The 21772-nt window shown below is 38.1% G+C and overlaps 1 long non-coding RNA gene across 1 annotated transcript; it reads left to right on the top strand.

Moving 5' to 3' along the window:
- Positions 1-545: 545 nt before the first annotated feature.
- Positions 546-16502, top strand: LOC149776252 (uncharacterized). The gene is made up of 2 exons (XR_016416266.1): positions 546-2277; positions 16053-16502. It is a non-coding gene; the product is annotated as an uncharacterized LOC149776252 (long non-coding RNA).
- The last annotated feature ends 5270 nt before the right edge of the window (positions 16503-21772 follow it).

Genomic DNA, 21772 nt, shown 5'->3' on the forward strand with positions numbered 1-21772 from the left:
ATCCAGGTGTCGTCTATAGGTACGAAAAATCTGAATCTGAATCAGAATAAAAATAAATATAATCTGAATCAAAATCAAAATGTTTAAACAGTGTTATCATCTGAATCAGAATCAGAATTTTAAAAAATGTTATAATCTGAATCAGAATCGGAATAAAAATAAATATTATAATAAAATCAGAATCAAAATTTTTAAAAAATGTTATAATCTGAATTGAAATTTTAATTTAAAAATGTTATAATCTGAATTAGAATCAGAATAAAAAAACTGCTGTGAATCAGAATAAAAATAAATATTATAACCTGAATCAGGATCAAAATAAAACTAAATCAGAATCAGAATAATAATAAATAATGTGAATCAGAATTTTTAAAAAAAATATTATAATCAGAATCAGAATAAACATTATAATCAGATTTAGATTGGAACCCTGATATAATCAAGAGAGAGAAAATAATCAAAACGCGAACTATTATTTGATTGTTTACAATCCGTTACAACTTTCACTTTCACTGTCACAATCCAATTGTTTTACAATTAAATTGTCAGGTAATCTTTTCTTTCCTGGATAAATAATTAACAGTTTATGGGTATTTCTATGGCACAAATCAAAACCACGTGTTTAATATATCTTTGCAGACTTGTTAAAGTAGCAGTAGTGTAAAACTAACCGAAGGATAACCTTTACAGAATAAAGAACCCTGGTGTATTTGGCAAGGACATTTGCTTAGGTTACTTGTTGTTTATAGTGTACCAACAATCAACTAATGGGTTTGGCGTTGATACTAATACCTTATCATTTTTATTAATTCTACCGTTTTTCTCGCCAACGTTCCACATTCCATTTATCAGCAATAAATATTGACTCAGTTTGGAGGATAGAAAAAGCATGATATTTGTCGATTACGTAAAGTCATTTTTATCACAGATGATTTGTTGGTAATTAGTAATATTTCTAAATTTTCCGCGTTAGGATGGCTTTTGAGGATGAATATTCTTTCATTAAAGTGCAGAATTGATGTGACAATGGTGTCTATATAAATGTTTTCCTATTAAAAATATTTATTTGAGAAAAATCTTCCGAAATGTTGAGACATTAGGTCACTCTCCTACACTTTCACTTTTGTTTCATTTTTTTGCTCTTCATTTTATATTCGTACAAAGACTTTACCTGTGTAACCGTGCTTAGTTGTTAGTGGCAAAGGCATTAGTGAGGTGATTTTTACAGTTTCATACTTTGAAAATCAGACCAAAAGCTATTAAATAAATTGTATGTTTCTACATTTTTAACAGTCCATTGAACAGCCACTTATGTTTCAGTAATATGGTTATACGCATCTGAGAGAAACTACTCAATGTCAGCATACAATTTTCCCCATCCGTTATATCAATATTAGTGCAAAGTCAATATAATATATGATTTTGGAGCATGTATACACTGTTAAATATTTTAGAGATGGGCGACAATAAGGCAATGCTAATCAATCAGCGGTATGTTATATTTGTCGAACTAAATGAGAACCATAGCTATGGTAAGTATGCAGTCAATTTTGCACATTTTGAATTAGGGAACAAATATGGTTATTTTACGTGAAAAGCTAGCTTAATAATCGCAACAAAAATTATAAATCTTATCGATTCGATATAATTTAACATGGCGTTTAAGTTCCAGTGCCATACGACTGTCCAAAAATTCCAAAACACATGAAACATGTGATTTCTGGCCATTTATTTCCCCATGACACTTTACCAGCCGGACTTGTAAATTCAAGCAAACGATCGCTTTGAAATAAAGAAACAATTCTTTCAATCATTCTATTACAATGCTAATAATATTAAAGGGTTATGCATGAAATGCTTCTAACTGTGCTAAAATGCGTCAGTTTAAAAGGAGGGATACCAGTACTATGACTTTGGCGTTGAAACTGCAGATCTAACATTTATCCATGCAATACCTAAATCCAACTGAAATTTCTAACTTAATCACAGTAAAGCTGATTCAGAGGATTATCCACCAGATTTTGTTGGTTGCATTCTCATGCAGATTAATGTTCACAAATCTCGTCTGATACTTGTTAAAGTTCTTCTCAAACGTTGAACTCAACTGCAAACAAAATGTATTTTGCTTTTGATAGATAATTGTTTACCCATAATAGCCCATTAGTTTGCGTTTAAAATTTATTGAAAATGTATTTTCTTATTTTTTGTTCAGAATGAAGACCACTGTTTGTATATTCCTCCTTTTTGTACTTTCAATATCAGTCCAGGCGGCTAACGGTAAGTCGTCTCCAACGGCACCCAAGCCATTGCACCACTAGTAAACTATTTAACTTTATGTCTATATATGGATGGATACATGCAAGTACCTAAGTATGAATGTCTATATGTGTGTATGTTTGTTTATCTTTCTCTCTCTCTCTCTCTCTCTCTCTCTCTCTCTCTCTCTCTCTTTGTCTCTCTCTCTATCTTCAATTTAGAAACTAAAAATGATATTGTGGAACATTTTGCTGTAAATTCTCCATATTATTCCAACACGCACATAACAAAAGAAGAATAATCCATATAAGCGCAATACATAAAAATAATATAATTACAAGATATAAACAAATATATATATATATATATATATATATATATATATATATATATATATATATATATATATATATATATATATATATATATACATATATATATATAATTTGAATATCAAATAATTTGATTTGTTTGATCGAGATAATCAGCACTGTATTTTCAGTAAAATTGCAAGCGAATTTCTTTCTAGTTTGACCAGTTGATATGTTCAGAGATTGAGCTTCTTTCTAAAGTGCATTGTACATTAGAAAAGAAACTTCTGCTTAATTTTATTAAGCGTTGATGGTGTCAGTAATAATGGTGTGCTCGCTTTATTTCATTACTCCTTGGAAGCTAGTATGGCGGAACTCATCTAGCCTTATTCGTAGTCATGACATGATTAAGGTCGCTGCACTGGCGATAAAGAATCTAATGTGGTCAAATATAATATGATATTAGGATCTATCGTAATTATCATGTTGAGAAAGGTCAATACGTTTCTACCAATACAAACTTTTAAGTTCCATAGGGTCAGCAATCATGATCATGTTTTTGCGTAACAATGAAAGTAAAAGCAACGTGATTGAATTATTTGTCGCACATCTTCTCCATGCCCTCCACACCCAACCACAACACCAAGGAATACAAATATGTCTAGACAAGTACTCATAACAGTTTCTTTGCAACCAGTATTTGAAAGCGGATATAAATATACATGCAAGCCGTACTCCTTTGCGCTTCGAGCTTCGCACAATCAAGAGACTCCAGTGAGTTGAGGACGGTGTAAAATATTATTGGTCTTGATACTGATAAATTTAAAAGCTCACCCTAAAATCTTCATGGATAATTACTTAGGTACATAGTTTCTGGAAATGTATATCTTAAAGAGTTGCGCTTGTTGTACCACAAGGTCAATATGATAAGAGTATTACTTACGGAGATTATTTTAAAGATTGGACGGCGTATGTTAATCTTCTTAGTAGTATAGTGGGATAATATAGCCTCACGTAGACTTGAATGCTAAATTTGGAGTGTTGTACTATAGCCTCAAGGTTTTTTATAACACCCTGGGACACTATAGCCTCAAGGGATTTGAATATGGGGAATATTGGGACTGTATATCGCCAAGACAAAGTGGGGTTGTTGTATAAAGACAATAGGAATGCAAAAGGTGAGGTGACGTCACGATGCTGAAGATTGGTAACAATGTTGCAAGGAGCTGACCTCAATCGGGACCAAAGAGCGGGAAAAAACCCTAGAATGTTTGGCGGGACAGAGACTTATTAAACATAAACATCATACAACATACAGACATAGACTGATGAAAATCAATTTATCACACACAAACAACTATACAACCGACTAAAAATGTTTTAGGCAAGAAATCAAATTCTTCCGAGGCATATGAGTGGCCCTGAAAAGGGTCTTTGGTTTACGTTAACATCATTCCGTTAACATAGAGGGCATCACATAGGTCTTCTTTTCTTCCTCAAATTTATTCTGACTTCAAGTCCGTAGATAAGGACTCTCTTCAAACAGCCTTGTCTCTCCACATAAATTCTTCTTATTCAATCGCTCGTATCCGTGATCCTGATAATTGTCCATGATGATTTCACATACATGGGTACGTCCGTACGGAACAGCATCGACGATATGAGGGTAGATGATTCTACGTTTGTCCACATCTTGTGATGAGAACAGGTGAAGGGAATGAAATGAACTGCGGTTATTTATAATGGAAGAGCGGATCGAAACGGATTGAGTTTATTCACCAATTCTAACACGCGTTACAAAATTCAGTCACAGTCCGGAGTCTCCGAAGAGAGCTGACTGTGACGTCACATTCCTTATTTAGGTGCGCTAGCGTCTGTTCGCCGTGAATCTATGCGACCAAGTTTTCAAACATGACGGAAACAAAGAAGACGATGAATTGGTGTGCACCGGCCGTAGAGACGAGAAGCGATGGTATATCAGCGGCTACCTAAGTTAACACAGTCTTACTTCCAGAACAGATCGTTTTTAATTGGGATTTAGTGGATTTTCTCTCTCCTTCGCAAGAATTTGTTCCAGTACCAGCACCTTCGCCACATTCTCCTTGTTTACCACACGTTGACTATTTTAAACAAAGACAGAAAGAAGAATTGGAGAAATTTTTACAGCAGCAGGAAGAAGCAGAACAAGGTTTTTTTCCTTCAGCATCAACATCAAGAAGAAGAGGCAAGAAGAAGGAAACAACAGGAAGAAGAAGCAGCAGGAGAGAAGAAACAAGGCAAGGTCTAATAGAGAAGGAGGACAGTGAAAGTCAAACGGTAACGGTACTCTCAGACATTTTGGCAGAGTTAAGGAGTCTGAAACAAATGTACGACCCAAGAGAAAAAGACCTTCCCGAGCCAAAAAAACTCACCCTGTTACTACGCATGCGATACCACCCCTAGTGATTTCTATCAAATCATCATCGACAGGAGCCAGTCCAGACGACGGCCTTGGCCGTGGCAAAGGCTTAAGGCAGATAAAGTGGATTACGTCCCGTTCCTGAGTTTTTGTAAAGAACAAATACCCAACGGTCCTTTTCAGGGCCACACAACTCTATCGAAAAGAGATAGCATTTATTTTGCAAAATCAATTAAAATTCGAAACCTCTTTTTTACACCTGTTGTACGTGTGTTAGTGAGTGCGTGAGTGTAGATCCATATTCTAAAAAATCAAAACCAAGAGACATTACGTTTTCTGTCTGGTCTATTCTGGTACAAATTTCACAATCCAAGTCACACCACAGCACTTTAAAACGTTTAAAGACTTCTTCTGTGTCTTTTTTCACTCTCTCTGTTTTTTTTTTTGAATTTCTTCACTTTTACAGGTTTTTCCTCCTCTTTTTCCTCACTTTCTCCTTGTCTTCTTTTCTTTTCTTTCTCTTTTTGGACGTCTCTGGGTTCTTCCTTTGGAGACGGTACCTCTTCATTATGTTCGGAACCCCTCGCTTCTTCTTGCTCCTGTTGTTTCTTAGAGCAGACTGAATATTAATGTCCTTTCCATTTACAATGATAACATGTAATTTGTCTTTTGTCTCTTCTGACACCTGTTTTGCGTTTTTCACGGTATGAACATTCTGTAGCCCAATGTCCTACGTTTCGACAGATATAGCAAGTATCTTGACTTTTATCTCGAAAGCAGGGGGAGTAGTCCGTCGGCTTGTATGAAGAAAACGTTCGTATGACACCTCGCAACGCTCCTATCAGAAGTTCGATCTGTGTGGGCTCTTCCATAGTTGTGGTCGGCTTGAGAGTGAAACGAATACTGGAAGGGAAGACACTAACCCATTAGATATACACTAGCTTGACATGCATATAAAGGAACCCATAACGTTTAAAATGTAGTCATTTCACTTTTTCAGTCAAGATGAAACGATCGCATCATGTAGTGGAGAAAGGAGAAGAAAGTAAGAAGAAAGTAAGAGGCAGAAACATGATTTATCGCCTCGTACAGTAGCTAGTGATTTTGAAGTTGACATGAGTGAGCCAAAATCCAAGCCCTGAGAGTCTACACTTAACCAAAGTTCACCGCCATTAATAAACCCTGAAAAGTACTACCACATTCGAGATACGGTAAAGCTCTCTTCTAGAACATTTAGAACTACGGCTTACACGTACACGGTGAAATTTAAAAATTTCGATTCAGACGTAGCGCTGGAGAAAGCAAAGGGTTCATCAGCGTGGTGTGGGATTCTGTGTTAAGCATACTGAAACGGCAATATCAAGCCAAATAAGATGATCGCTTGAAACTATCCATCCATCACGACAGTCTGAAGTCCCCTGTTTGGATCCACTTTAGTAGCCCAGCAGAATTATCACCTTCCAAAGTCATTGACAAGATTCAACACGTGCAACAATCCAACGACAAGTTTCACATCACCGATGGAAAAGCTAAACTGTTCACAACCCAAGTTTCTCTTCCCCAAGGGACAGGACGCAAAAAGGAGTAGAGGTGGACGAACTTCGCAGCTTCATGTGCAGCCTCGTTCAAATTAACAACCCGTACGACTAGATGTGTTTAACCCGTGCCATCATGGTGGGAGGAACGTATGCCGACAAGAACGACACGGCAGAATAAGAAATAGCCTGGGAGAACATTCGACAATCGGACTGAGCCAAATAACGAAGTGAAGCAGAACTCCTGTTACAGCAAGCGGATCTATCGAAAGACACACCCTGTGGCATTCCTGAAATGCAAAAATAGCAAGAAGTCCTGATTCCACGCTACACCTTGAGAGTGCACCCTCAAGAAGTGCGAGGACCTTTCTTGTTTCGAGTCAGAAACTTTAAGGATGGAGAATACATTCACGTCTATTATCACGATGAACATTTCGATGCCATTACCAGTATTAACGGGTTCCTACGATAAGGTTATTACTGTGAGACATGTGACTACGGCTATAACAATCGAAAGCAAAACCAGCATTTTGGATCGAAATTCTCAGGATGTTTGGCATCTAAAAAGTGTTTTGAGGAAGGACAAGAACGAGTGCATTGATAAACTTGTCATCTCACTTTTGTCAGCCCTGCCTGTTACCAACAACATCTAAAGACGCAAGGTCCACAGAAAAAAGTGCTTGTCAACTCCTTAGATTGTGTCCTTTTTTGGACAAGTCATACTTACCAACAATGCCAAGGCACACGTTTGTTCAGGAAAGAAACGATGTCACATTTGGCACCAAACCATAAACTTGGAACACGAATGCTACATTCACAAATACCATTCCAAACATCAAGAGGAAGACGATGACCAGAAGAAAGGGAATTTCATCTTTATCGATTTCGAATCCATGCAAGAGACCGGCATTCATGTTCCTAATTTCTGTGTGGCTTATCGAGCGTGCGAGAAGTGCATCCAAGATCCTATCTTTAGTCATTGTCCTCACTGCAGCAATATTCCTGGAGAACGTGAAAAAATCTTTCGGGGACCGAACACGCTAGCTCATTTCGCCCAATGGATCTTAGACCCCATCGACGAGACGTGGAGCCAGGAGGATATCGAAGGTTACGAGGATTGTCATCGCTATGCCACGGTGATGGCTCACAATTTTATGGGATACGATTGACAATTTCTTCTCAGATACTATACGGTACAAAGTACCGAACGTACGAACGTACGAACGTACGAAAGTCACTTTGAACGAAGCCAAAATCATTTCCATGCAAGTGTGACAAGTGCAGTTTAAAGATTTGATGAGTTACTTGGCCATGCCATTGAGTCGAAGTCCTGAAACGTTTGGAATGCCAGAAATGGCCAATGGCTATTTTCGCACTTTTTCAATACCGTAGCCAATCAACATGCCGTTCTACCCCATTTGCCTGAGGCTCACTACTATGACCCCAACAACATGCGTACCGAACAAAGTGAAGGTTTCTACGCTTGGTACTAGACTCACGCCTGGGACACCTTCGACTTTCAGGAAGATATGTTAAAGTATTGTCGTTCCGACGTGGACATTTAACGGCGTTTCTGTGGAAAATTTTCATAACTGTCCATGGAATACGGAGGGGCCGATCCTTTGAAAGAAGCCTGCACCATTGCCAAAGCGTGTTCTTTAGTTTACCGTCAACAATTCATGCTCAAAAACACCCTGGCGGTCATCAGCCCTTCAAGCGATTAACTTTTGTCAATACTCGGTCAAAACCTACGACGGCTACATTACTTGTGCGACAAGGAAGACAAATAGATCCAACATGTCCGCAACGGGGGAGGAGAAAAAACCATCGGATCATTTTCGGTTGATGGTTGGGACTAAGAAAACCCTCAAATCGTGTACGAGTTTAACGGATGCTTATTTCACGGATGTCCCCTCTGTTACCCTCAACGTGACACTAAAGATCAATTTTGATAACGGACCATGGAAGACTTGCACAAGAGCACTTCTCAGCGGCGTTTGAAATTATAACAGCAATGATACCAAGTGGTGGAAATGTGGGAACACGAGTACGATTACCGTTTGAAAAACGATCCCGAGATTAAACGCATCGTGGAAAGTTACAAGCTGGTGGACACAGGAACCCACGGGATAGTTTATACGGAGGACGGACGAATGCCACCTGTTTGCTGTACCACGCCGAGGAGGAAAAAGGAGAAGAAATCAAATACTTGGACGTGTGTTCGCTTTATCACTACGTGTGCAAATATTGTCGCTTTCCCACAGGACACTCGCAATTGCTGACGGAACACATCGACCAGGACAACATTCGACAATATGAAGGATTGATTAAATGCAAAGTCTTGCCTCCCACGAACTTGTACCATCCAGTTTTATCTCACCATAGCCAAGGAAATCTGATGAAATTTGAAAAATAGGACAAAGTGATAGGTGTTAGATTTTGCCCTGAATTGTATGACATTTTGGGTGAAAACCTCAATCTGGTCACGGATAAGACTACCAAAAAGATGACCATACTAACCATTGTCAACAACCTGGATATTGCAAAATATTTTCGTTACCCGGTAGAACTGAACCAAGGACTGAATTTAATCTTTATTTACTCCTATGTGGTGGAGTACAACGTTTTGGGACACACCTCCGTACCGTTACTGCGTGTCATTCATTTCAAAGTGGATTCTGCCACGAACGCTGACGAGGAAGATGGATAAACCTAAAACGTTCAGCGTGAATCAGTAAATCCTCGTTAACTGTCCGTCAGTAAGTCGTATTTTGACATTGTCAACATTGCTATAAAAGGAGATCTGGGACATAATATTTCATTCACCAAAGGGAAAGTCACGGTGAATTTCCATTTTGGAATAAAGATTCTCTAACAACTCGTAAGTCATGTATCCAGTGTACGGAGGCGTCGCTCGACAGCGAGGACACTGTTTGGGAGATATGTAAAAATCGACCTTTCGTTCGGAGGCCCGGGTGTTGAAACCGATGATGACACGAAGATTGCTCGCCTTGAAAGATGCCGCATTGACGCACGGCAAAGAATTTCTCCAAAATGTCGTCATCGACAAACAAAACCATAAAGAAACTTTCTTGAGAGGACGCAAAAATGTCTTGCTTCAAACAAGCAAAGACATTTTGGGCTGACGATAAACTACTCTGAATGCCCATGACGTTGCCGAGTCAGGCATTCCTGCTTCCCTGACACCAAAGCAAGGACAAGGTAGAAAGAGACGACGAAAACACCCCTTCAGAAGCCTTAATATTCATAAAGCTAGAAAGACTAAGAAAAGAAGAATCGTTCGAGGCTTAGACGTTTTTGATTATTAAATCATAGAGACAAAAAATGATGCACAAAGAGTCTTGCGCCTGTTTCAAGTCAGAACTGGATCTGTTTGTCATGCCACCCACTATGATGACGATGCAAGAATCCCAATGGGTAGAATTTCATCCCGTCTCTTTTGTGACGGATTCCGCTCCCATCGAGTTTGAAATCAAAGGACAACCCGAAGATTACTTCAGTCTGAATAGCAGTTCCTTGTACCTGAAAGTGAAAATGAAAAAATGGACAACACCGATCCCGCAGACGTTGCTAGAGTAGCTCCCGTCAACAATTTCATGGATTCCTTGTTCAGCAAAGTGGATTTGTACTTGAATAACAAACTGGTCAGCAGTAGTATGGATACTTACCCTTACCGAGCGTACCTGGAAAATCTCTTCATGTACGGAAAATATGCCAAGAACACTCATCTGGATGCTTGCTTGGTATGGAAATCTGACACAGTAGGTGTGAACAAGTGTAGCGGCGGCGATCCTAACAATGTGCGCTTTAACGATCGTCGAAAGAAAATCCTGCAAGGACGTAGTTTAGAACTGATGGATCGTTTGCATTTGGACATGTGGTTGCAAAAGAAGTATTTTCTGAAAGGCTTGGATGTCCGCCTGAGAATAAATCGTAGCAGGGCCGCATTCCATTTGATGGCTAATGCCGCCGAGTATAAAACCACCACCAATTATCCAATACGACGCGTCGAAGTGAAAACTGTCATTATTCCCGCTGGACCGCGTTCCATGATCGAAAATCATCTGTTCCAATGACAGTTACCCAAGCGTTTAATTCTTGGCATCGTCAGGAATTCAGCCTTCAATGGAGCCTACGTCGAAAATCCTTTTCAGTTTCAGCATTACAAAGCGTCCAAAATCGAAGTCAGTCGCGATGACAAAACCTTGTGTACCAGAACTTTCGAACCTAATTTCAAGCAGAAAAATTACTTCAGATCGTACTTTCCCAGACAGTTAGGAACCAACACCAGTCACGGTATTTTGTACAAGGATTATGCAGGAGGCTACGCGTTTTGGGCTTTGATTTCACTCCAGACCAAGACAGCGACGAGGGATATTGCCATCCTATGAAATCCGGGAACAATCTTATGGAACTTCAGTTTGCACACCCACCTCTAGACCACACGGTGAACGTCATCCTGTACGCCGAATTCGACAATACGATAGAAATCAACAGTTTGAGAGAAGTCATTCTAGGCTCTTAGAAGCTATGGAAGACACTTATCACCCTAATGGTGGATAATCTTTGGAAATGGAATCGGAGGATAAAGTGAAAGTAGAACCCAAATATAAAGACGAAAAGGACATAGTGACGAGGTCCAGATGGCCAGAAAAAGAACAATATTTAGTCTCTTGTTTTGCAAAACACCTGGCGGATAAAATTACGGAATTGATCAAGAAAGATTGCTATGGATGTCAAAACGATCATCCCAGTAAAATTCAACACGAAAAGTGTCTGATGATGAGTCAAGAAGAAAGTTAGACAAGTATCTGGACGAAGCTTGGAGTCTCATCTCGGAAGAAGCCGTGTTGCATCAGTGGTATAAAGACTTGCGTGATCATTCCTCTCCTCCATTGATTGCTCTAGAGATCCATCACAACGAAGCTCTCTTAGCTCAGAGTGCGGAGACGAAGCGAAGAAACGGTTACTTGTCAGAAATGTTCAAGCAAAATGTTCGGATTGAATTAATGACTTGTCATTACCTGTGAAAAATAAAAATCAACAAGAAAAAACAACACAAAAATGGATATCTGGGAACTTTATTACCATTTGAACCACATTTCGTACACTGCTTCTTGGAATCCTGTCGTGTGTGGTAAAGATGAACTTCCTCGTCGGAAACCTCAAGACAATCAAGCTTATGTCATCAACATGGACGACAGTCATCTCCCAGGAACCCACTGGGTAGCCGTTTACTTTCCTAAAGAAGGATGTGTGGAGTATTTTGATTCTCATGGATTGCCACCTTTGGAAGACGACATCATTGACTTTATGAAAAGAAATGTCCAGACGACACGATCTAATAATGTGAAATTACAAGGCACAGATTCCATGGTGTGGGGACAATATTGTGAGTATTTTCTTCATCAACGCAGTCTTGGATATTCTTTAGAAGATTTAGTGACTTATTTTGATCGTCACTCTTCTAGAAACAATGACAAAGTAGATTGATGGTTTTGTGACCATTATGGCTATATTTTGTCTTTAGCTAGGAAATGTAGTGTAAATCAATGGCCCAATGACTTCCATCAGTGGATGTCTTGCTTCACTTCACAACTTTGTCAACCTTGTCAAAAATAGTTTCTTATTTGAAAAAATTTCTTTATTTCTTTGAAAAAATGTTTTATGGTTAACTGATAATTGTTTGTTGCTTGAATAAAAAATGCTGTGTTTAGAAAAAACATGTCTGTCGTTTAGTTCCAACTTTTATCATGATACATGCTCTTTGACTTCTCTCTATCCCTCACCCTCAAATCAACAAAAAATCGTAGGGATGTTTAATATCGCGTCCGCGCTTGAACCATATAAAGTGGGGTAGTCTCCAGTCTGAGCATCTATTAATGACTCATCCTTCTATGAAGATGTGTTCAAGTTTAGCTAAGCTGAACTAATCTAAGGTGAATTTACATCGTGTCAGGCAAAGCCTGATACCGAAGCCTGAAGAGATAGAGAATGTCGGAATGTTAAAAGGGACCGAAGACCTGATAGAAGAGCTTTTCAGAGAGGAAATCAAGAAAGAGAAAGAAGAATTGACGGAGAAGTACAGACTTCGGAAGCAGGTAAAGCAGCGAGAGCAGCAGCAACAACAGCAGCATCATCAGGAACCAGACGGAGGATGTGTCGACTGCCGTGTAGACACAAAAAAAGTTCTCCTTCTCTTTCCGAAGAAGCAGGCCCTATCATGTGGGATAGCCTGTCGCAAGACGGGAACGCAATCTTAGACAATAAAAGATTGCCATAACTCCCTGTCCACAGAAACAGCCCTTTTCAGGGCTACCCCAATACTCTAGAAAAGAGATACTAGTTCAATTGCCAATGGTATGTTAGTAAGTTAAAAAATAGACGTGTGTCTATAAGCACTTCGTTTGTTTGACTTAGACGTGTGCCTATAAGCACTTCGTTTCCGTAGCTTGTCAACATGTAGTCTGTATGTGCTTGTGTTTGTAGTTAGTGATTGTAAATAAAAAGTGAGTGATGGTTTCTATTAGGTTCGCGCGTTCCATGTGATTGATGGGAATGTGGGTCTTGTACGTTTTGGTATCGGGGGATGTTTTCTTTCACCTACGCACTTCACATAAATAAAGGGAGCGATCGTCAGTCTGGCTACCCATTGCCAAAGAGAAAAGTAGATGATTAGGATAAGCAAATCGCTTGAACTCGAAATACACCTGGAGTATGCCAGGCGCCTCTTGGATGACCTGGCAGTGGAGGCAATCCAGGAAACTTCCAAGCTTGAGGAAGAGGAGGAAAAGAAAAAGAAAGAAGAGGAGAAGGAAAAGAAAGAAATTATCCGGCTCACTTGATGTTAACACAGATCTGTAAAGGTAAACCCATGGTGAGGACACCTCCACAGTCACTTGCAACACCACAGCCACAACCAGGACAGACCCGTGGTCCCGCAGGTAGAGAACTAGGACCAAGAATTCGAGAGGCAAGAGCGGGAGCCTCAGCGTGAGCAGGAAGTAAGGAGGCAGCATCCACGTGTGCAGAACAGGGGAAGGAGGGAAATCTTCATTATCCCTCAAAGTGAAGACTGGGAGAGTGAAGCCAGTCAACCCACCTCTGCGCTCCCAACCACAATCATCAATTAGGATGAGGACTGGAACAGACGATGCGTGTGTGGGACTAGACCTAGGAGGTACCGACATTAAGAGGTGCATCTGGAGTTCTAAAAACAACCCTTTTCAGGGCTACCCCAATACTCCAGAAAAGAGATTACTCAAGTTGCCAATTTGTGTGAATGTGGATTAGTATGATTATAAATACTCACTCCTTTCCTGATGAGATTGTGTGTGTGTTTATATGTATGAGCTCGCATGCGTTTGTGTGGATAGTAGAGTCTGTGTTTGTATGGGTGAGCGTTCGTTTGTATGAATATTATATTTATATTTGATTTTGCTTTTTCTCCTTCCCGTGTGTGGATAGTATATTTGTTTTTTTTCCTCTTCCCGTGTGTGGATAGTATATTTGTGGTTTGTATTTTTCTCCTCTTCCCTCTGTGTGGTTAGTTTATTTGGGTTTGGTTTTTTTCCTTAACTTGTGTGGATGGTAGATATTAAGGTTATTGATAGTATATTTTAGGTTTGTTTTTCTCCTTCCCGTGTGTGGATTGCATATTTGTGTCTGTTTTTTCTTCTTCCTGTGTGTGGATAGTATATTTTGATTTTGTTTTTTCTCCTTCCCGTGTGTGGATAGTACATTTGGTTTTTTTTTCTTCTCCTTCCCAGGTGTAGATAGTATATTTGTGGTTTGTTTGTTCTCCTTCCCGTGTGTCGATAGTATGTTTGTGGTTTGTATTGTTCTGCATCCCTTGTATGGATAGTATATTTGGGGTTTGTTTTTCTCCTTCCCGTGTGTGGATAGTTGATAATATGAGATGTGAGTTTAAGGGAGGTTTTCTTTCACGTCTGTGCTTGACAAATATAAATTCAAAGCGTTCGTCGTTTCGCCATTCAACATTGAATAAACGAAGATGGCAATAGATTTGTTCAACAAATTGAAAGACAGATGGTAGTGGATGATGGATGCAGCCTATGTGGTGGAAAGACTTGAGAAGGAATGGAAGTATGGAAGTAGCCTGGACTTTGTGATCAGCCTAAAAGTATCCAGGAATCTGGTACAAGAGGAGGAAGTAGAAAAGTTAAGAAGATTAATTACACCAAAATATGTGAGAGTAGGAAGCTTGAAGAAGACACTTGATAATATCATCAAAGTCAGGTGCTTTTTAGGAGACATTGCATTGGACAGAGTGGTGATTTGTGAAGTGGGGGCTGGACCAACTAAAGAAAGGATGAGAAATGATGAGAAAAGTGCTGGAAGAAGAGGTGAAGAAGATTAAATAGGACTGGACTAAAGAAAGAAAGGACAAAGAAAACAGAAAAAAGAGGAGTTTGAAAGACTGAAAGAAATCTGGATCACGATACATGACAACTTAGATTGATGGGACATCCTGATTGGATTCCAGAGACGGAAAAGAAGAAGAAGAAAGGAATTATTAAGAAGGTGATGATATAGTGGAAAAAGTGGAGAAAATAGAAGAATAAGAATAAGAAGAAGAAGAAGAAGAAGAAAAAGAACCCAAAGGCCCTTTTTAGGGCCACTCATTTGCCTAGGAAAGATTTGCTTTCTTGCCTAAAAATATTTTCGTCGGTTCTATAGCTGTTTGTGTGTGATAAATTGATTTTCATCAGTCTGTGTCTGTATGTCTTATGATGTATGTGCTAATAAGTCTCTGTCCCGCCAAACATTCTAGGGGTTTCCCGCTCTTTGGTCCCGATTGAGGTCAGCCCCTTGCAACACTGTTACCAATCTTCAGTATCGTGACGTCACCTCGCCCGTTCCATTCCTATTTTCCTTATACAACAACCCTCTTTCCCTTGACGCTACACAGTCCCAGTATTCCCCATGTTCAATTACCCTTGAGGCTATAGTGTCCCAGGGTGTGCAACAAAACCTAGAGGCTATAGTACAACCCTCCAACTTTGACATAGAAGTCTACGTGAGGCTATAGTATCCCACTATACTACTCTTCTTCCTTAATGGAAATTTAGGAAACAAACTTCTCTGACTTAATCCACCCTTTATTCCTCCACATATTATGCTCACCTCAGTTCTATATACATCATGCAAATTATAATAATTATCAGTCTCAGATTGATAATACTTTGTTTGGAATGACATTAGCTGATCATCCATGATGAACTATTTGACTGTATCCGACCGAAACAGTAAGTCTGATGGAATGACAATTTTATCACCTATACTCTTAAATCGTTGACAAATTTATGCGTAATACATATATTTTGGGGGAAACAACATGATATAAGTAAAATATCTTAATAAAGAAAAATAGTTGTCATGGCGACCATATTTTACCAATGCATTTTTACATTTAGCTGTTGGGCATATACAAAAATGTAGTTTTGATGTTTAATATTTGATATGTATTTTACAAAACCCTGCACGCATCACTATTTTTTTTCCTTCCAGCTTTTCTGTCGTACATGGTTGGAGCAGGGGTATCCGCTTATACGGCACGAGGGATTCATAATTTCGTCACTGATAGAGTCCGAATCGCGTGTGAATATGTCACCGGCGGGAGCAAATATTGTTAATATTGTTGAGAAGAAATTGAGAGCAGAGTAGAACATCTGAGAAACTTTTTCGTTTCTCAGAACACTATTACCTAGGGGATAAAGAAACAAAACATTTTTTTTTCTTCATATTGCAGTCCTGACACAGCTAAATAATAAAATACTGGAAGAGTCATCAATTTCAACATTTTGTCAAGGTCAGGATGCATCTATATTATACTATATCACGTGCAAATTGTTTTAACTTCGGTAGGCAAACGTTGCAGTTCATTTGACACGTTGAGAGTTATCTCGGGCCAGTAAACTTTAGATATATCTTACTGAAGTAAACACATTTGAAACCCTCGCCCTACAGTGTTGTAGTCTATGCATATTTGGTATAAATATCCCGAGGTTTACAATACAAATATTCTATGATACAATAAGAATATAAAGAAACATTGCTTATTAATCTATCTAACCCCTTAATTCAGTACAACGAATTTCCGCTAAACCACATCCACCTTCATCATTATCATCATCATCATCATCATCGTCCTAATCATCGTCATCAACAACAACAGCAGCAAGGCACAAATAACAAAATAGAACATCATACTTGCTACTGATACCAACCTTACATTTCATCATAACTCCTGAAGGAAAGTGAGACGAGTTTTAAGTTTTTATCATTTTTATCTCTCTAAACCCATGCGAGTCGTGAGCAGTCCTGGAAAATATGCTCTCATATTGCATTTTTAAGTTACAGATTGTTTCGAATAATGAAAGCAAAGAAGATGAAAATAACAATTTTTATGCTAATGGCTATACAGTTGTCTCCAAGGTCAATTAAGTATGGAACATCTAGCGGAAAGAGGATAACTATATGATGTTGCGGGACGTGATCGTTTCGATCTCTGTCTTTTAAACAAAAAAACACATATAACTATCGACATATCTAGCACAAGATGATTAAGTTTTAGAAGAAGGTTTAACTACCATGGCAAATACATTTTTCTTTTAAAATGTCAGATCTAGTGTACGTTGTTTATCAGCAAACTTTATTTGATTACTGTAATGATTGTAAAATAGAACTAGCAATAATAGCTTTTTTAGAACTGGACAGATGAAAGAGGTTTGATTAGTTTTAAATTGGCTCAGATCGGTCGAAACATATAATCAGTCTTGATGGAGTTACAGTGTGTATTGTTTGTAGACTTGTACCATGGCAGTGAAGGACTCCGCATCACCCATGCAAAAGTACTTTCTAATAGATATAGAACACATCCTCCTTTTTACGGCGACATTCAGGATATCCACGTCAAAAATGCCACGTGTGTGTCAGTTGCAGTTATATTGACATGTTCTACAATGTCTGAACAAAACAATCCTTTTGTTTATGCTCGCAATTGTTTGTATCGATATGTTCGTACACTATATTACATCCGTAATGTAATTTTTAAATATGCCAGTTGCTTCCGTTATGCTCGCATCTTTTCGTTCCGATATGTCTGCACGTTCCGTTATGTCCGAAACTCGTGTAACCCGGTTACACTAACGATTTTAATTGCAACGCATATGTCCACTTGTTTAACACGATGTGTTAAGGTAGCAAACGCTGTTCTAAGAGCCGAAAGTGTTGGTTCGAAGTGCATAAATACCAATATCCTCTAGACTCTATACAAATATATACTCCAATGTACTTAGATTTTCGGGTGAATTGTGTGAGGTTTGTTTGACAAAGTAGTTAAATTATAACATGTACTAATGTGCGAACATCCACAAATGCAAGGAGGCAACGGTTGTTTTCAAAGGAGTGGTTTCATTTTATTTCTAAATAGACACATGTTTTTATTTGTTTCGAGACAAAAACAAATATATTTGCTTTACAACGGGTGGTGGTAAGCCATACACCGATATCGACCTTTATATGCTAAAATGTTTTACACTTAGTTATCTCGATCAGATGTGTGTTTTAGGCGTTTGCGACCATAAATCTGCTTTTATAAACATAGGGAATCAGATCTATTAGCGACCTGGATTCTGTTGAAATCTGAACATGTGCGTAATAAGCATGATATAAGTATTAAAAATTGAAGGATTCCAAACATGCCACAACATGCGGACACATCGAAATGAATTGTTTCTAACATAAGTGAAGAAGCGAATATGTTGGAACAAAACGGTTGAAGACATAATATGTAAAATGGGACATTAAGAATGACTCTATAACATAAAAATCAATATATTTAACGGTAAATATACTATGATGATCAGCACACTGTAGTTTATAAGCGTTTGCATGACTAGATACGGTTTAAGATATAACAATGTAACATTTGGTAATGGACACAATTAAGATATAAAAAGTGAGTTATAGATTCAATGACATTTTCCGGACTGAAGTTAGTGTCATCGTCATTGCTTTACTTTTAACTATTCTCTTCAATTGTTTGCCTTCCGTGCATGAATCTTGTTTCTTCTTCCTAATCCACTAACTTTTTTATTGTCGTATCAGTTTTAAAATGCCTTCCCGTTCCCTATACGTTAGCAATCAGCGATACAAAACACTTTAACAAAGTATCTTGAATTCTCAAATGTGTAATTTTAGTTACCTGAAAAGTGAGATGTAAGAGTAGAATAATATTAAACTGAATGCTTCTCAAGATTTTGAAAGCATCTTCCATACCATTTCACTATGTTGCTGAAAACCGTGCTGGGCGCGGGCCTTGAAGCAACTGCTCCATTGCCATGTTTACACAAATGCACTATCATAGACCAGGTTTACTCCTGTACTTTGTTGATTACAAAACGCTAAAGTCTAATAGAAGTGCGCTCAGATAATCAGTCAATCATACAATGTAACAAATAACATGAAATTGCTAATACATTAAGACAGTTGTAGATAAAACCACTGTGGCAGCTACACCTTTTTAACGTATGACGAAGCAGACGCATCTAATACAATATCTGAATTCATTCTTTTCTTTGCCAAGGTTTAAAAGTCATGTAGTTAACGTATGTGATATTTCTTTTCAAGTCAAACAACTACATGTCACATGTCAGGCAAAACTGCAGTCATCCGTAACATGCCAGTGGATTAGGTTAGTATCGATAAATAGTGTACGCTTTAATTTGCTTTCTGAAACTTTTCTCTTTTCAAAATTAATAATAAATATCTACATCATGTTTCAGATACTAAAAAATGCTGTTGGCGCTAGTTTTGATTCCTTATCGTTAAAATTACACCACAAATTGTAAAGCACACTTCCGGACTGTATAAAACATACCGAGACCTGACATTACTAACTTAAGTAGTTGATACGCCTTTTATATTAATAAACGACGTGGTGAGTATGATACAAACATCGGGTCTGCATTAAATACGCACAGAGATTTTGACACAGTCGAACGCTGACTGCCCAAAAGTAAATCGGCAGAAGGAGTGCATTGAGTATGCACACGATGATTGTTCAGAATGTATGCATATAAAGTTTTCTGCCAGTTTCAGTTTATAGTGAATGTTCCGGTGGTCTAAGTGGTTAGAGCATCCGCCACGGATGCGAGAGGTACAAACCCCGGCCGAGTCATAATAAAGACTTTCTGAACTGGTACTAGCAGCTCCCTCGCTAGGAGCTCAGCATTAAGAAGTTAGTGTTTGCACTGATCGGCATGGCGTCAGGATAATGTGACTGGGTGGGTGACATGATACTACATGTCTGCTGTAAGATACCCCAGTGTTAGATATCATTATAAACTGCCACGCTGCATACATCGTAGCGATGTGACTGAAACATGTTTTCAAGCGATGTTAAAAATCCGAATCAAGCACACACATACACACGCTCCTTTTTCATTTATTCTCTTTTAAACTAGAAGTATTTTAACAAAACGATCATGCCAAAAGGGTGTCTGTTATATGTGTACTAAGAAACGGCTTACCAAAATAAGGCCTTGTGCTAATAAATCATACTGTTTGCACTTACTGCAGGAGTGGTTGTATTTAATTACAAGAAACTTGAATCTTCAAATGTACGTCCCTGAACAGAGCAGCACAACATACTCCTCTCGAACTGAAAATAACATCAGCATAGGGATTTCGCTAGAAGACATATTTTGATATATAGATGGCCTTAAGAGATGTATTGTATGTATGTAGGATATCCAATATAGCCTTCACGTGAGCCATGTTTAAATCATTTAATCAGTATACCGCCTGAATACATGATCACGCATGTATGTGGTAGTAACAAAAAGTTTTTTTAGTGATATTTTTAAGTTGGTACTGAATGAAAATTGTGCTGATATGACATTCGGTATTGCAGCCAAGGCAGCCGTCCACAAAATTGCTTTTATCACTATTATTCTTGAAATAAAAATCATGTTTAGATGTCTGAATGAAAATGGTGATGAAAACTTATCACCAATTATTCTGAACGGAAAGTCACAGCTACATTGGGTTTTCACCAGAAAACGTTTTTTGGCGGGTATCTTTCACCCCTAAATGTGCGCGACATAGCTTTGCAATAACGAGTTAGTTTCGAGGTTCCACAATTCTACGCTTTTGATCATATGACGTGTTATATTTGTTATAATTTTGTGTTGATAACCATCTGGAATTATTATTCATCTTCTTTGGTTTTTTCTTCTTCCTTTTTTCCTTATTCTTCTTCTACAAGTTATTATTATTATTATTATTATTATTATTATTATTATTATTATTATTGTACCTAAGTAATCACGGATATTAACTTTTGTGGAATTATGATTGATTACAAAAAATAAAGAACGCACACAAAATGAAAAAATTTGCATGGAACATATTCATGTTTCCTTCCCCAAATATTGATATGCTAGATAAAGGGCATGCCCAGAATATTGTATCATGCTTCCAATGAAACGGCGATGTAACACTTCCTGGAAAGATAACCCGAACCGAATTCTTTGTTCCTAACTGATAAGTCGTCGTCACGTATTGTGCAGAGATTAAATACATATTTTACAAATGATAGATATTTGATTTCAATAACCATGTTCCAATACTTATAGTATGACAACGACAAGAGTAAAGTTTCATCAGTAGGTTGTTCGCCCTTTTCTAGTCCAATATAAACCAAATCACATAATTTTTCAATGTTGAACTAAACATCTGATCCCGGAATGTGAGACATAAAATGTTCGAGTCTAAGTAACAGAAAAGAGTGAAAGACAACAAGCTTTGTAAAATTTAACAAATAATTTATTTCCCACGACCACAAATTGAAAAATAGGAAAACGAACTTAGGATATTGCGATTTAAATCCGAAAAGAATCCAAGAATTAAAAAAGACAGGTCCTATCAATGAAACGTTCTAAGTGAATCCCATTTTAAATCGAGATGAAATTCAAGACGGAACTCGATGACGTCTATAATAGTCGGCGTTGTACTGATGTGTCAATGGTCTCTTCGCGAATCACAATACATAATATTCCAGTTTCTGAATTCCGTGTACATTCCAGTAAATATCTTTGTCGAAGAATTATCAGAGCACTTTTGCATTTCCAGTGAAAACAATCACTTGAAATTCAATATTTTAAAGAACATAAAAACTCAGCCCACACTGGACACAACATAAAACAACTTGGAGTCTCAAGTGT

This window comes from Sinohyriopsis cumingii, chromosome 18 (assembly GCF_028554795.1).
Source record: "Sinohyriopsis cumingii isolate HCF-2022 chromosome 18, ASM2855479v2, whole genome shotgun sequence".
NCBI classification, from domain to species: domain Eukaryota; kingdom Metazoa; phylum Mollusca; class Bivalvia; order Unionida; family Unionidae; genus Sinohyriopsis; species Sinohyriopsis cumingii.